At 34.6% G+C, this 16,065-nt stretch overlaps 1 protein-coding gene across 4 annotated transcripts in view; it reads left to right on the top strand.

Annotated features, from left to right (window-relative positions):
* The window catches only part of GSK3B (glycogen synthase kinase 3 beta), a 226,549-nt gene that overhangs the window by 79,746 nt on the left and 130,738 nt on the right, over window positions 1-16,065 (top strand). The gene's annotated exons all lie outside the window — the stretch shown is intronic.

The raw sequence follows: 16,065 nt of genomic DNA, 5'->3' as shown, positions 1-16,065 counted from the left end.
AACTTTTCTTCCTTAACCAACTTTCTATCTGTTATGATTAACCTATGTGCTTACTAAATACCAGCCATTGTGCTAGTTACTGAAATATAAGTATAAAGAAACAATCCTCTCTTCCTTATATTCTAATGGAGGAAATGAAAAATCTCCTGTTAAGTATATATTGAATAAATACAAAATATTTAAATATAAAATAGTTAGGAAGAAGGTACTAGTGAGATCACAAAGGCTTCATGTAGAAAATAATTCCTGAGCTAATTCCCAGGTAATGAGGTGAGGAAGGGGGAATGCATTTTAAGAATGAAATAAAAAACAGTGCAACATCTGAAACTTAAAGAAATATTGTTGATAAAAGGAGGAAGACCAGTTTGGCTGGAACATAGTTTTGTTGAGGGAGAAATATTGATTAGTGAGGTTGGAAAGATCAGAATGGGGCCAAATTGTAAAGGATTTAAAAGGCTAAATAGGATAATTTGTCCTTTAGGCAACAGAGAAATAATATGAGTGGATTTTTTTTTTTTTCCCCAACTGCCTATTCTCAAAACTCCATAGAGTCATTTTTTTTCCTCTCCCAGACCCTTAGCATGTCAAGTCCATTTCATTCAATTTTTAGTACATTTCTTGTACTTATCTCCTTGTTTCAGCTTTCATACCTTTTAAATTAGATTTGCTTCTTTTAGTCCAGAAGTAAACATTATTCTGAGAAGGGAATCCATAGGCTTCCCCCAGACTGCCAAAGGAATCTTAAGACACACCCAAAAGAGGTTAAGAACTCCCAGTAATCTAGTTGGTTTCTACTCTCTAATATTTTCTCCACATTAAGGTTCATATAAACTGTCTAAAGTATTCCTCTAATCAGGTCACTCACACATTAAAAACCTTCATTGGTTTCTCATTGGCAATGGAATAATGTTAATTTTTTAAACCCTGACATTCAAGACATTTCAAAATATGGTTTCTAATGACTTTTCCAGCTCTTTTATGTGCTCTATGATCTGGCCAAATTGAACTATTCATCATCAGATATTCTTGTCCTACCTTTACCTCTCTTGCATCATTTTTCGGTACTCTTGAATGCCCCTCTCCCCAAATATACCTATTGAAATTCCTCACTTCAAGACATAGTTAAGATGCTACCTCTTCCTGGAAATCTTCCATGATTCTTCCATCTAGAGTATTTCTCAGAACATTTTGTTTGTACTTCAGTTTTTTATTTACTCTCATTTTGCTTTACACTGTCTTCTTTCACTGTCTTCTGTATTAAATTATAAACTCCTTGTTGGCAGCAAGTATCTGGTTTTACAGTATCTTGCACATAAGTAGAAGTTTAAGAAAGAGTTATTGATTTGAATTGTTCCATAAATTCATTGGGATGATGATTTATTTCAGGATACATTAAAATCTTGTTTAAGGTCTTGGTCACATGAGTTATGCACTTAGGACCTTTTCATTCTGGCTACAAGTTGAGAGGTGCGCTTTGGAGGATCACGTGTTGTTTGCTGTGATTTCCTAAGGTTAGATTTGCTAGTTGACAGCTCGGGTCTGTTTTTCACCATTTTGTGTAATTTGTTAGCAACTAAGGTCCTGCTGCCACCTGGTGACATTTTACCTTCGTTGCCTGTAACTTTTCTCCTTACCAAAACTCGTAGATTTTTCTTAATAGAACTCATGTTTCCTCCCAAACTATTTCCATTTCCAAATTTCCCTATTGTCTCTATCATTCTATACTCTGAGGTCATCCTGAATTACTCACTGTCATTTACCTCATATGTCCAAATCCATTGCTAAATCTTATTGTTTTTATCTTCTCAAAATCTTTTAGGTATTTCCCCTTCTCTCTACTCATCTAGCCAGTACCTTAGTTCAGGCCTTCATCTCTCTCTTGGATTACTGCAGTAGCCTTCTAACGAATTTCCTTACCTCATATTTCTCCTTACTCCAATGAATGCATATTCAAGACTCAGCTACAATGCTGATTTTTCTGTCATATATACTTCCCCTATTGTTCCTATTGTTCAGGATCATATATAAAAGCCTCTGTTCAGTATTTAAAGCTCTTTATAACCTAGCCTCTCCCCACCTTTTCAATCTTTCTACATCATTCTCCCTTCCATATACAAAATGATCCAACAACACTGGCCTACTTATAATTTCTTTTCTTTTTTTAAAAATTTTATTATTATAGCTTTTTATTTACAAGATATATTATGCATGGGTACTTTTACAGCACTGACAATTGCCAAGCCTTTTGTTCCAATTTTTCCCCTCCTTCCCCCCACCCCCTCCCCCAGATGGCAGGTTGACCAATACATGTTACATATGTTAAAGTATAAATTAAATACAATATATGTATACATGTCCAAACAGTTATTTTGATGTACAAAAAGAATCGGACTTTGAAATAGTATACCATTAGCCTGTGAAGGAAATCAAAAATGCAGATAGACAAAAATAGGGGTATTAGGAATTCTATGGTTCATAATCATCTCCCAGAGTTCTTTCCCTGGGTGTAGCTGGTTCAGTTCATTACTGCTCTATTGGAACTGATTTGGTTCATTTCATTGTTGAACAGGGCCATGACCATCAGAATTGATCATCATATAGTATTGTTGTTGAAGTATATAATTAATGATCTCCTGGTTGTGTTTATTTCACTCAGCATCAGTTCATGTAAGTCTCTCCAGGCCTTTCTGAAATCATCCTGTTGGTCATTTCTTACAAAATAATAATAATCCATAATATTCATATACCACAATTTATTCAGTCATTCTCCAACTGATGGGCATCCATTCAGTTTCCAGTTTCTGGGCACTACAAAGAGGGCTGCCACAAACATTCTTGCACATACAGGTCCCTTTCCCTCCTTTAAGATCTCTCTGGGATATAAGCCCAGTAGAAACACTGCTGGATCAAAAGATATGCACAGTTTGATTACTTTTTGAGTATAATTCCAAATTGCTTTCCAGAATGGTTTGATCTGTTCACAGTTTCACCAACAATGTATCAGTGTCCCAGTTTTCCCACATCCCCTCCAACATCAGCATTATCTTTTCCTGTCATTTTAGCTAATCTGAGAGGTGTGTAGTGGTATCTCAATTGTTTTAATTTGCATTCATTACTTGCCTTTGCAAACTCTGGGATCTAGCTAAACTTACCTTCTTCCTTAAATATGATGGTTGTCTTCCTTCCGGACACTTATCTCCCTCTGTGCCTCTGCCACCACCTCTTAGAATCCCTAATTGTTTCAAAACCTAACTCATGTGCCATCTTCTGTGTGAGGCTTTTTCTGATTATCCCCACATATACCTCTGCTCTTTCACTCCGTTACCTTTTTTTAAAATGTTATGTGCATTCTTTTAAAAAACATATATGTATTTGATTTAATCCACAGAATGTAAGGTTCTTGAGAGTTGGAAGGGTTTCATTTTTGTCTGTATTCTCCATTGTCTAGCACAGTGCCTGGCACATAATAGACACTAAATGCTTATTGATTTGTCAGTCTAATAAGGTCTTGGGCTAATAAATTTTAATTCTTCTTTAATTAATTTTCTATACCAAAGGAAAAAAAATTTTTTTAAGGTAGTTTGTGGGGTGAGAGGTGGCAATTTATTAGTGGCTCTGAAGGATATTTGCATTTAGGATTTTCTTTCTTTGCAGGTGACAAGTTTGGGGCTTTGGACCAGGGTTTGCACAGTCCCACAGTTGCATTTGTCATAGGTCACAGATCTAGCATTTCTTATCTAAAGGGAGAATGTATATGGAAAGAAGAACAGAGCCCCAAAGTTGGATGTTCTGGCAGAAGTAGTAGAAAAAGAAAAAGAAAGTGGTGTTAACCAGATAGACTCCCCAAGGTACTTGATGGTGTGCTATACTCTGCCCTACTTAGCCTGTAGCCAGGTTTTCCTGAATGAACATTGAATCTTTTAGAGGAGATTGAGGTAAGAATTAAAAAATAACCAAGAAAATTGAGCACTTATTCTTTTCAAGGCCAGAATTAAGAACTGGGAGGGATACCTGAATGGGAGTCATGATTCTGCTACTTCTCTTTGTTACCTTTGGCTGGTTGCTTTACCAGAGCTCGTTTACCTTCTGGGTAAAATGAAGGCATTAGATTGTTCTTGAGCTCCTTTCTTACTCTTAAGCCTGTGATCCTATGAAGTGAAACTGTTACTAGTAGAGGCAGTTGCTTTTTCAAAACAGACCTCTTTCTCTTTCTCCCTTTCCCCCTTTCCCCAACTCTGTACTCCCTCTCCTTTCAAAAAAACAAATAAAAATGGTAGCTGTCCTTTGAGAGAAGATAAATTCAGTTTATTCATTAGGTGCTTTGGAAATAAATCTGATACTGAATCTTAGGAAGTGCTGAATTGAATAGCTGTAATTTAGGCTTCTGGTTACATGGGTAGCATCTTGCCCTTATCAACAGATATTAAAGATTTTGGGGGAATATATATATATATATATATATATAGTCAACACACTTCTGTTCCTCTACTGTTAGGATTAAGAGTGAATAATAATTTAGGTAGATCATCAAGGAAAAAACTCCAATATTCCCTAGATTAAAAATTCAGTAGTTCCCCATTGCTTCTCCCTCTGCTTAGAATATCTGTCCTCTCTATCTCTATTCCTAAAATTTAGTTTCTCCCTTTAAAAGCCTAAGTCATGTTAGTCAGGGTAATAAACATTTAAATGTCTACTATTTGCCAGGCACTATGGTAAACACCTTGAATACTGTACGAGAAAAGAAAGTCTCTACCCTCAAAGAGATGTAGTGGGGAGGAAGACAAGACACAAAAGGAAACAGAAAAGTTTGGGGGTGAGAAGGAAGGAAGGAAGGAAAGTGCTTTGATGTGCTGGAAAAGTCAGAGAAATCCCAAAGTAGCTCAGCCAAGGGAAATGAGAAAAAATACTACCCACATCATGGAGCTTTCCCAGGTTGCCACAGCTGCATATAAGCTCTACCTCATTTGACCTTGTTAATATAGTAGAGAGAGCTAAGCACTTAAGAGTTAGAAAATGTGAGATCTTTATTGTTAGCTCAGTTACTTAACAGTGTGACCTTTGGGAGATGTCAGTCTGGGAAAAAGAAGATACTTTGGAATCCTAGTTCTTCTACCCATATGACTTTGGCTAAGTCCTTTAACCTATCAGTCCAGTTTTCCTCACTAGTAAGATCTGTATCTGTCTCTACATGCTGAATAAAAGAAAATAATTGTGTATTATATAATATCTAAGATTCTTTTTAACATATAAAGCCATGATTCCAAACTTGTTCTTTCTCCTTAAACTTCCCAATACTTTCCCTTTTACTACTCTCTCAACTAAAAATCTTGCCTTATATTTTGCAGAAAAACATTGAGGTCATTTGGGACAAGTTCCCTCTTCCGTCTTCCTCATTTCTATCACCCAGATGCCTTTTGCTACTGCTTTCTCTCCCTTCACCCTACTCTCACATGATGAGATACTCTACTTGTTCAAGTGATCCCATTATTTCCCATCTCGTCCAATAGATTATCCTCTCTTAGTTTGCCCACTCTTTCATTTATTTTCAGTCTCTTCTTGTCTACCATCTCATTTTTTCAGTCTATATAACTTGTGTCTCCTCTATCCTGGAAAAAAAAAATTCATCTCATATCTCTTCTGCCTTTTGTAACTAAATTTCTTGTAAAGACAATAGATGCCTTCACTTTCTCTCCTCTTAAACCCCTTACAATGTGGCTTCTGACCTTATAATACCCAAACTGCTCTTTCCAAAGCCCAGTTCAGTATCCTTGATGCTTACTTTCCTTGAACTTTTTGCAGTATTTAACACTGTAATTGTCTCTCCTCCTTGTTACTCTTCTTTCTCTAGGTTTTTAGGAAACTATTCTGTCCTGGTTTTCCTCCTACTACCTGTTTTCTTCTGTTTTGTTTTAGTTTGTGTCCTTTGTTGGATCCTGATTCAGATTATGCCTTCTAACCGTAGGTATCCTTCAGATTTCTGTCCTGGACCTTCTCTTCTCCCTTTATATACAACTTCACTTATTGATCTCCTCAGATTCATTTTAATTGCTATCTTTCTGCTGGTGATCCTCAGATCTGCCACTCATATCCATGGCTCTCTGCTGACCTTTAGCCTCACATCGCCAAACCACTTTTCAGACCTCTCAAATTGGATATACAGTAGTCATTTTAAACTCAAATATGTCCCAGCAGAACTCATCTCCTCCCTTAAAAACCTTCCCTACTTACCATCTTCCCTGTTACTAAAGAGGACACTGCAGTCCTTATAATCCCTCAAGTTCATACCCCCAGAGAGATCCTGGATTCCTCACTGTCTCTCAGTTTCCACTCCAAATTCTTTCTAACATCTGTTGGTTTTTACCTTTGCAGCATCTCTCAAATATGTCCTCTTCTCCCCTCTGACACTGCAATCACTGTGGTATAGGCCCTTATCACTTCATAACTAAATTTTTTTCTTTCTTTTTTTTTTTTTTTTTTTTCAATAGCCTGCCGATGGGGATACCTGCATCAAGTTTCTCTACTTTAATCCATCCTTCATTCAGTTACTAAAAGTAATTTTCCTAAAACATAGGTTTGATCATGTCATCTTTACTCATTAAACTTCAGTGGCTGTTTCCCAGGAGCAAATGCAAAATTCTATCATTCAGAGCCCTTCTTTAACCTAACTCCTTCTGTCTTTCCAGTATTACTCCCCAGCATGTACTCTTCTATCCAGGGCCAGTAACCTGTTACATATTCCATTAATAAGACATTGCCTGTGTAATAGGTTTGATGGTATAGTTACAATTTGCTTTTCAGAATGGTTGGACTAGTTCACAGCTCCATCAGTGATGTATTAGTGTGCTTCTTTTCCCAAAGCCACTGACTCCTTCTCCTCCCCACATTGGTCATTTTTCATTTTTGTCCTCTTAGCCAATTTCATTTTTGAGAGGTCATAACTAAACAAAATTTGAAATTTTGAATTTCCTTAATTATTAGTAATTTACAGCAAAGATTCAGTAACTGATCAACACAAAGGCTTAACCACAATTCCAAAGAATTCATGATGAAAAATATCCTCTTTCCCTCTCTTCCTCCTTCCCTCCCTCCCTTCCTTTTTTCCCTTCCTTCTTTCTTGAACATGGATAATGTGGAAAGGTGTTTTGTTTTTTTTTTTAAACATAATTCCATTTTTGTAATGGGCTTTGTGTTTCCCTCTGTATAAAATGGATATAGAGAAAACAAGAGAATCTGAAACTGAAAAATAAAGTGCTGTTTGATGTAAAGCTCTGTAATTGTCATCTCTAAATTATCCTTGGGGACTTCCGGCTCAACTCAATCTCCCAGCCAGACTCTCCTTCCTGTAGAGAGCAGTCCCAACTCTGACCTGGAGTAGACTCATTTCTCCGGGCCTAATATTGTCTCTTTTATCCTCCCAGAGAAGGGGCGTGTGAGAACTCAAGGGCTTATGGGAAAATTACTTCAACCAATGAACTTGCTCCTTTTAAAGGTTATGTAAACTCCTCCTCTGAAGTTCAAAGGGGTAATTATACTCCCCTTAATGGCCCAACCAAAGGTGTGAACTAGAGAATTGTTAAGTACCGACTCAGCACTTAGTAAGAATCTAACAGTGTGAGATTTGAAGGGGGGGTAGGGAGCGATAAAAGATTTTCTTGAGGAAGAATAATTTGATTTGGGTTCTAAACACTGACTGGAAACAAAGATAGATTCAGAGTTTCAGGTTGGTTGGAGCACAGCGCATGAAGAAGAGAAAAGACTAAAAGTAGAGTTGAAGGCCTTGAATACCATGCAGAATAATTTAAACTTTATTTGGGAGGCAGTAAGGAGTCACCAAAGAATTTTGAGTAGAGGAATGATATGAACAGATTTATGCATAAGAAATATGATTATGACAATCATATGAAGGATTGTCATTGCCTCTTCCTTATAGAAAACTATTGCAGTTTTTAAGGGGGAATGAGGAGGTGAGAATGAGGGTAAACACTAGGGTTGTGTTTGTGAGCAAAGAATTTGGAAAAGTACATATGGTAGACTTGGCAGAGCTAAATGTTTGATTAAGAGAGTTGAGGGAATGAGAGAAGAACCAAAAATGATTCTAAACAAGGAAAACTGAATAAGTAATGTCACAGATTAAAATAATGAAGCCCCTCAGAATGAGGGACAGGTTTTGGGGAGAAGACTGAGGAATTCAGTTTTTTCCATTAAGTCAAAGGGAAAATCAACTTTACAGGTATTCCAAAATTTGAAACATAGGTCTAGAGTTCAGAATAAAGACATTGACTAGAGGAGGGAGACTTAAAAAAAAATTAGATTGGATGATTAAGAAGTTATTGCCAACCTTGAGAGATTTCAGTGAACTGATGGAGAAATCCGATTGAAGGCATTTAGGGAAAGTAAGTAATAAAATCAAGGAAATATCTGGTGTGTTCAGCTTTTTAAAAATTAGGCACTTAACAAATCATCAGTAAATGCAAACATTTCATTTTATGAAATATAATAAAAAGGAATTGAAATCTGTTATAGCTTGCTTTTTTAGTCTGTTAAATATACCAAGATAATTTTTTTTTATTGCATTTTATTTATAGTGTGCTTGATAAACAACAAAAGTGAATCTCTACATATTAAATTTAACACATTTATATCAATAGTGCCCTACTTTGTAATGTTCTAAACATTCTGAACAAGCTAAATGCTCATTGACATTTGTTTAGCTTAATTCAGTTATACTTATTAACTACAATTGACACCCACCAAAGCTTTATTTTTGTGTTTATTTGCATTTTTGATGTTGGTGACACCTACTGGCTATGTCACCCTGGGAAAATTGCCTATTTTAACCATGTTCTAGGCAACTCTTTCTTAAGACTTTGTGAAAGTCTTAATTTGTGAAAAGAAACTGATCTGAGGATGTTTACTCACCGGAGTTATATGGACCTATAAAATAACAGGTCTGGTCAGGGGAAACCAAAAATAAAAGATAATTCCTGCTACCAAGTCAAAACAATGAAAAATAAAGTATTTTGAGAAGGAAAAAGCTACATATTTGGGAGCTTCTTGATCTTAAAAATGATAAAAATAATTTTTTCCCTGCCTTTTGATAGAAACTCTGCTTCAATGTCTATAGCTTATTTACAATTGTTTATTTTATATTAGACACTTTAGAATTTGTTTTCTTAAGTATGCTTTTTGGACAACTTTCAGATTGTATATTTGTTTATATACAAAACAATTAAATTTCTGTTAGAAGTTTAGAATTCCATTTTAGAATACTTTTATGTTTTTCCCTTTTTGGCATTTTATTAATATCAGTGGTTCCTTTATTATTATTATTTTATTTATTTGAATTTTTTAACTTATGGAATCTATAAAACAAGTATTTCTGTAACATAATATGATAATAACTTTAAAAGACAGCAAAGTTATGTTTCTTAGAATAACATTACTCACGTCTATTAGTTACAAAAAATAGTCTCTAGAGCAGTTTTGTAATTGGGTGGAACTTTTTGCAAGAATATATAGGATTATATATATGTATATATATATATATATGATAAAATTGATACATACTACTAGTAGTGATGAAAATGATTAATATCTTTCTCTTTAGGAAACTTAAGTAAATCCAAGTTTTTCTTTTGTAATGGAAAGTAATTTTTTGTATTCTCATTTTGCTCTGCATTTTATGTCAGATTTTGAAATAATTTAATAGTCTGTTAATGGTAAATTCTATTCCAAGTTGCGTAGGTCATTCTGTATAACAGATTTTGAATCCCCTGACCAATCAATATTAGCAAAGGTTTGCTAAGCACTTATGGATGCTTGTCATTGTGCTAGGAGCTAAACTTAAAAAGTAAAAAAAATAATCTCTGTTCTCAGGGAGCTTTCATTCTGATGGAGGAAACAGCATGTACATGTTAAAAAAAAAAAAAACGTGATATACAAAATTAAAGTTGCAGAAGAAGTCAGGCAAAACTATCTACAGCAGAAATTCTTAACCCGAGCTAGCACCTCCATTTCACCCCCCACTAAGCATTCTATGAGCTTTGTTAAGAAAAAAAAAATTTTTTACCTCTTCATTTTCAGCTTCTAATTGAAATTTAGCATTTCTTTCACTTATGATTTCTGTCCCCCAGACTTCCAAAGGGGGTCCATGACACAAAACAGTTTTAAGAACCTTTGCTTTAGAAAGTGAAACCTGAGCTTGTCAAGATCATTCCTAAAATGTGGATCATAGAATTGGACATCATGACCTAAATGTCATCAAATCATAAATCAAAATTTAGATATGTTGCAGAAGTATATATATTCCAACATTCTCATTTTTAAAATGAGGGAATTGAGCCTTAGGAAGGTTATCTTATGAATGGGCTAGAATTGACAATTGATATTAATGAGGATCCCAGACACAGGGCAAAGGTCTGAAACACCTTATAATTTTCCACATATTAAATTTTACTTTTATTTTATTTTTTTATTAATAGTTTTTATTTACCAGATATATGCATGGGTAATTTCACAACATTGACAATTGCCAAACCTTTTGTTCCAATTTTTCCCCTCCTCCCTTTCCCCTCCAATGGCAAGTTGACCAATACATGTTAAATATGTCAAAGTATAAATCAAATACATGTCCAAACAGTTGTTTTGCTATGTACTTTTATTTTAATTGAAATAAATCAATGTTATCTTTCCCATAATTGCATTTAAATATTAAAATTTTTATACATGTAAAATATTTTGTAAAACATTGCATAGCATTAACTGGAATTTCCACCACATTATAAAAAATTACTTGCTTTTGTATCTGTTGAGCATGTATAATATTCTAGGTAAAAAGTGTTATCTTATAGCTTCATTTTTCACCTTTGAAGATGATGTTACTGAGCACAATGAAAATTTGTAAAGCAGATTTTTGTGAGAAAATATTAATTGGTTTTTAACAAATTACAGTGTGGCATATAAACCGTGACCTTTTTATGGTTAAAAAATTATTTACACTCAATGCTGTTTTGTTTTCTCAAAAAAAGTCTAGTTTAAATTTTAAAAATTAAAAATAAGAGACCAAAATGTCCCTTCTGCTTGTTTTAAAACGTGATAAGATCCACTAGGTTGTTCTAGGAGCTATTCTTGTGCTTTTGTCTTGTGTCTTTTCCCCCTTTGGTTTTTTCTTAGCCTTTTTTTCCACAGGGAATCAATTGTTATCTTCCATGTACTTTAGTGTTTGAAAGATCTGTGATAGCATGGTCATTCATGCTGCCTCTTCCTCTTCCTCTTCAAGTGTAGATAGGGATCCTCCTACATTTTTGTAAACTGATCTTTTATGGAACCAAAATTTGCCTATTTTAATTTTATTCTATTTTAATTACTGATCCTAATCCTGACTTTTAAAAAACAGGAAATAAATATAATCTTTTGTACCATCATATGTTTTGAAGCAGTTTGTACATTTCCCTTATCTTTTCTAATTTCCAGGATAAATATTCCTAGTTTCTTCACCCATTACTGATTTATTGTGGTTTTCAAGCCATTCCCCACAATTTCAAGATAGTACTTAATTCCAAAGGTCGCTGAGGAAGACCTCCTGCAAAGACAGGAAAGTTAAGAAATAGGAGGAGGTGGAGGAGGAGGAAGAGGAGGAGGAGGAGGAGGAGACATTCCACGCAGGGGGAACAGCCAGTGCAAAGGCATAGAGACTGGAGATTGAATTTTGTGAAGTGTGAGGAACATCAAGTAGACCAGTGAACTTGATAGAATTTATGGAGGGGAGTAAAATATAGGAAAGACTGGGATGATACAAAGGAATCAGATGAGGAAGATCTTTAAATAGCAAAGAAGGAATTGGAAGAAAGAACCACTAGAATTTACTGAGTGAAGAAGGGGTGACATCAGACTTTTGCTTGAGAAAAATCAGTTCAGAGCTATATGGAAAATAGATTGGAGTGGTAATGAAAAAGTTAGACCAATTTTAGAATGTTGTTGCAGTAATAGTGTAGGCTAGATATGAGGAGGACTTGAACTAAAATATGGCTATATGAATATAAAGAAATTGAGAATTGATGTTAAAATGAAGGAGATAAATGGGAGCAACTTTTAAAAATAATCTTTACACCTATACCTAAGGGCAGCACGGAAGTCTTAAACAGAGGTACACAGTATGAAGTAGGAAAAAGAGATAAACTTTCCAGATAGATATAGCTCAATATCTATTGTGGAGTTGAGAGAAGTAGACCTTGAAAAAAAAATGGGAGCTAACATGTACAGAGAAGACAGAAATAAGGTGCACAACTTAGGGATCTATCCAACAGATTGCTCAGATCTTAAGATGGAGAGAAAGGACTTCAAGGCCCTGCAATGCCAGACACATATGTTGTATTAGAAATACATGTTTCTTATAAGTGTGTCTCTGTTGTATACACATAGAAGGAGAAAGTTAATAAAATCTCCAACATTAGGTTAAACAGTGATATAGGATACAATTGCGCTTAGTTGTTGTCCTAAGTAATTCTGAAAGTTGCAAATCTTTGATAGCCTTAATCATGATTTGGAGGGCATCACAGAAACTTAAGGGACCCATAGCAAAATTAGACTTAGAAGAGCAGGGCCTGCTCACTCTGGGTAAATTAGTGGAATTAAAGCTGGAGATATGAGTACAACAAACCACCAAATAATTTGGGCAACCAGATGTTACATTAATAAATTGTTAGATTTGGGGGTCCAGAAAACCTGAATTCAAATTTGGCCTTAGGTACTTAACTAGTTATGTGATCCTGGGCATTTTTCATTTATGTTCTCTTATATTGTGTAGGCTTTTACTTTTTAAAAAATATCATGGTTTCAAGGGAATCTGGTGATTTTTAAATTAGTACTCCTTGACCTGTAGTTGTTTTTCATATTACAAATCTTATAATTTATTACATTAAATTCTTTTTTATCTCAAATTTTAAAAAATTAAAATTAAATTTCTGGTCTTATGTATATGACAATTTTCAAGGTGTTTTGTAAGGTTCATCATTTCTCTTCTAAGCTGCTTTTTTTCCTTCTAATTATTTACTCCTTTAAAAAACAACAAAAAAAAACCCCACAATTTTTTGCTTCATTAAGTATTCATGTAATTTTTTTTTTTTTTTTTTTTTTTTTAGTCTTCTTACAGTTGTTAAGGAGTTACTTTCTCTAAGATATAATTTTGGATAACTTTGGATCTATTATAATCAAAATATAAAAGCTATGTAGTATTTGGATCTGGAATATGTGTATGTTTTTGTGTTTTCTCATCTCTCCAGCTTTCATTCTTTCATTGAATCTTTGTGCCTGGCCCAGACTTACTTCTTGTTTTTGCTTTATATGACGCATCAAGCCTTGCCTTTTCTCCACCTTGGTCCCTGAATTAATCTCTCTCTCCTGAGGTGAAAACGCTACATTTGCCAATACTATAACATTTTGGAGGTACAGAGTGCTGCATCTTTGCAGGATACAGTGCTAGTGACCTTGGAATCAAAGAGCCTCAGTTATATCCACAGGCATACCCCACTAATGGCCAATTCAGGCATCATCTTTTAAGATTCATGTTCTGGGTTCCTAATCCCATTGGATCTACCGCAGGGGGCACTGGCTCTTAATCCCTCTGGATATATCTGGTCATGTATTTCTGGTCAGCCTTTACTGTGATCTTATTACTCAGTACTAGTGTTAATGTTCCCGGTGAATTCCTATTTTGTGGCTTTTATATGCTTTTATATACTTAAGTACCCAGAGTCACATAAAGATTTCTCAGTCAGAAAGGAGTTGCCAGTAGAAAAAGTTAAAGAAACTCTGAGATAAAACTAAGGCAAGTTAATGTTGCCTCTCTTGGCTTTACTTTCCTTAACTGGAAAATGGGCATAATAATGCTTGAAAACCTTACCCCCATTTCCCCTCTTCCCATCTTCCTCCCCTATGTTACTGGGAGGATAATGCATCTAAATATTTAACGTGTTGTGTAAATATGCTGTTTTTCCTGTTACTATTAAGTCTAGTGTGGACATTGAAAATTTGACTTTTCCTTGTCATTCATTTCATTATGAATATTTCAATATTCATTCAATATTATATTTCCTTATAAATATGTGAATTTTCGATTACTCATTTATCCTTTTCTTATATTCTTTTATTTTCTAATCTCTAAAAAGACCTAAGTGTTCCATCACAGACAAACCAAGCCCTGCTACATCAACATGGGTTATCATGTAAAATACATTTCCATAATTGCCATTGTAAAAGAAAACACAGACCACTTTGCATTATTCGTGTCTTTCCAGGTTTTTCTGAAAACATCTTGTTTGTCATTTCTTTCTTTTTAGCTCAGAATTTCAAAGTACAATTATAGGTTTGATTAGTGACTCTGAATGTAGATCCTTTATGACAAAGTTTGTCATGTTTAGAAAAATAAAAGGGAAAAAATTTTCATCAGTCATATGAATGAATTATAGTATTCATTATTTGACTGTACAGGACAAAAATTTAGTGAATTTGCCTTTGTCTTCATGCAGTCGAGGCCAACTCCAGGCAAAATTAGTGTTTACGCAATGACCCAGGTACTTTTTTATATTATTGGTTCCAAAACCAGTCCTTTCTCCCTACTAAACTAGGAAGGAAAATTATGCATCAAACAGCTCAATGCAGCTTAATTTTCTTCTTCCAAATTTGTCTGCCTTCTACATTTTGAGGTGTATTTCAGTGATCTGTTAGGGTCAATATGCTTAGGCTGTCACTGGTTTTATAAAAAACTTTTCTGTAAAGTTTTAAAGCATTACCTTCCATTCTCCCATGTTTATTCAAACCATTATTTTCAAAAGTGTTCAAATCTTTTCAATTTATTTCTAAAAGTCCACAAAAAAAATGTCAATGTAATAAACACAGGCCAATTTAAATCAAGCCAATCCAGAATATAAAAGAACTATCTATCAGGTGCCCTCAAAAGAAATATATTTTTAGATATAAAAACACTTACATGAGCAATGAGGGGAAGGAACAGTCCAATTACAAAAGAAAAATATTAAAAGCAGCAAAAGCAGGATTGTCAGGAAAAATTCATTCTTTAATATAATAATAATAGCAACATGACAAAAGTTCACTAAATATTCACTTTATGTTGTGTTTTTAGACAGAATGATAATGGTTTTCTAAGTTCAAGCTAGCCCTCATGCCAACATGCTAATATCATTGACTTCTGAAAGAAATATGTTTTAATACTGACTTAAGATGCCATCTGTCTTTATTGGTGATCTTACTTGACTTTCTTGGGTTTCTTTCAATTCGGCAAATGTATAAAGTACTATGTGCATGGAGAACACTTTAATGGAACTAGGGGAGAGATAATTTAGGATTGATTTATAAAACTGTTCCTGGAAATCTTATTCTTTTTTGTGCATGTGGACCTCTTGCAAAAATCCAGAAATAACAAAAACTGGCATTTCAAAAATGATGTGACCCATCCATGTTTAACATATATTGGATTACTTGCCATCTAGGGGAGGGGAAGAGGGAAGGGAGGGAAAACAATTTGGAACACAAGGTTTTGCAAGGGTGAATATTGAAAATGATCCATAAATAGATTTTGAAAATAAAAAGTTTTAATTAAAAAATGGTGTGACCAATTTGTCACATTTTCTTTAGTTAAAAAAAAAAATTCTAACTAACAAAGAAACACCTTTGGACCAGGTACCCTTAAAAGAACAAGGAGAAGGAGGGAAAGTTACTATTGACCTTTTTTTCCTTCCCAATAATATGTAAAAACTTTTTAGCATTCATTTGTTAAATTTTTGAGTTTCAAATTTTCTCCCTTCCTCTTTACCCTCTCCTCCACTCATTTAGAAGGCAGACACTTTTATATAGGTTATACATATCACTGGCAGCTTCTACTGGGATAGGGATGTTACCATGCCCTATTCAAAATCTGCTACCTCTTTTGTCCTTAATCCATCCTTTTTCTTTAAGAAGACATACATAGGGGCAGCTAGGTGGCACAGTGAACCCGAGTTCAAATCTGGTCTCAGACACTTAACACTTCCTAGCTGTGTGACCCTGGGC

This window comes from Sminthopsis crassicaudata, chromosome 3 (genome assembly GCF_048593235.1).
Source record: "Sminthopsis crassicaudata isolate SCR6 chromosome 3, ASM4859323v1, whole genome shotgun sequence".
In the NCBI taxonomy this organism is placed as follows: Eukaryota; Metazoa; Chordata; class Mammalia; order Dasyuromorphia; family Dasyuridae; genus Sminthopsis; species Sminthopsis crassicaudata.
Note: the sequence above shows the minus strand (reverse complement) of the source record. Positions and strands in the feature narration are given on the sequence as shown.